This window comes from Pteronotus mesoamericanus, unplaced genomic scaffold (genome assembly GCF_021234165.1).
Source record: "Pteronotus mesoamericanus isolate MK-2021 breed Mesoamerican mustached bat unplaced genomic scaffold, CSHL_Meso_final scaffold_54, whole genome shotgun sequence".
In the NCBI taxonomy this organism is placed as follows: domain Eukaryota; kingdom Metazoa; phylum Chordata; class Mammalia; order Chiroptera; family Mormoopidae; genus Pteronotus; species Pteronotus mesoamericanus.
Window position 1 is genome coordinate 47,026,875 of NW_026555321.1, and position 1,742 is coordinate 47,028,616.

A 1,742-nucleotide genomic window follows, 5' to 3' on the forward strand; every position below is an offset into this window, starting at 1 on the left:
ATAGGTACTTATTCACTGCCATTTTCCCCCTTTGTGCCTGTTTTCCTCTCTCTCTTTCTCTCTCTCTCTCCCTCTTCTTAAAGCAGTTTCTTTAGCATCTCTTGCAATACTAGTTTGATGGAGATATACTCTTTTAGCCTCTTTTATTGGTCTGGGAAGTTCCTTATTTCACCTTCCAATTTAAATGAGAGTCTTTCTGGGTAGAGTAGCCTTGGTTGCAGTTCTTTACTTTTCATTAATTGGAATATTTTGTGCCATTCCCTTCTCGACTGTAGCATTTCTGTTGAGAAATCAGCTGATAGTCTTATCAGAGCTCCCTCGTATGTTTACAAGCTGTTCCTTCTTTGCTGTCTTTAAGATTCTTTCTTTGTCTTTAAATTTTGCCTTTTAAATTATGACATGTCTTGGAGTGGTTCTCTTAGGTTCATCTTGACTGGGGTCTTCTGTGCTTCCTGAACTTGCATGACTTTTTCCCTCACCTACGCAGGGATGTTTTCTGTCATTATTTTTTTCACACAAGTTTCTTTTCTTGCTCTTTTTCTTCTCATTCTGGAATCCCTAAGGTACAAATATTGTAATATTTCATGTTTTTTCTACAGTTCCCTTCAACTACTTTCACTCTTCTTGAGTCTTGTTTTGTTTTGTTTCTTGCTATGACTGGGTTTTTTTTCTCTATCTTTTCTTCCAACTCGCTAATTTCATCTTCTGCTTTATCTAGCCAGCTTTTAATTCTCTCGTGTGCATTCTTCATTTCATATAGTATATTCTTCATTTCCTCCTGGTTCTTATTCATAATTTCTATATTCTTTTTCATGCTGGTGTAGTTCCCAGTAAGTTCCTTGTAGTTCTCACTGACTTCCTTTAGTATCCTTATAACCATTATTCTGAACTCTATGTCTTACTAATTGTTTGTCTCAATTTCATTTAGCACTTTTTCTGGGAATTCCTCCTTTCTTTTTGTTTGGGGGTTGTGTCTTAGTTTCCCCATTTTAGGTGGCTCTTTTGTTTGTTTCTGCATATTAGATTCATCAGCTTTGATTTCCTGTCTTCATGGGGTGAACTTCTACGGTAGGAGTCCTATGGGACTCAGTGTTTCAGTCTCCTTGAACTTCCAAGCTGGATACTCTAGGGATGCCCTTCATGCAGCTCATGTGAGCTCTCTTGTTGTAACTGGATTTTGGTGGTTGTTGTCTAATTTATTGGTGGGTTCTCCCCTCCAGCTGGCTGACAGAGAGTCACAACCCCCACCATGTCTTGTATGCTGTTGTACAGGAACTGCCATAATGAAACAAAACAACCTAGCAAACAAAACCTACACCATCAAATATACCCTCCAACCACTCCACTATATCAATAATAAATAAGCTAAGATTAATAAGAGTGGTAAGAGAGTAAGAATATCATACAAAAGGGAAAAAATATGAGGTGACTATCAAAAAGAAAAAAGATTTTGAAAGGGTAGGGGGAGAAGAAATAGTAAGGGTAGAGTATAGAAACAAGGCAAAAGAAAGAAGAAACTAAAATTTACAACATAAATAAATAGAGGAGGATAGGACAAACTGGAGTAAGAAAAGGGAAGAGTACAATATGAGGTTTGGATTTTTTAAAAAGTGAAAAAATAGGAACCAAACTGAAGAAAAACAACCACAGTAATATCCACAAAAAAGGATCAAATATTCAAGGAGGTGGAAAGAGAATAATAATATTATAAGAAAATAATGATTGCAAAATGTCTAAAGGAA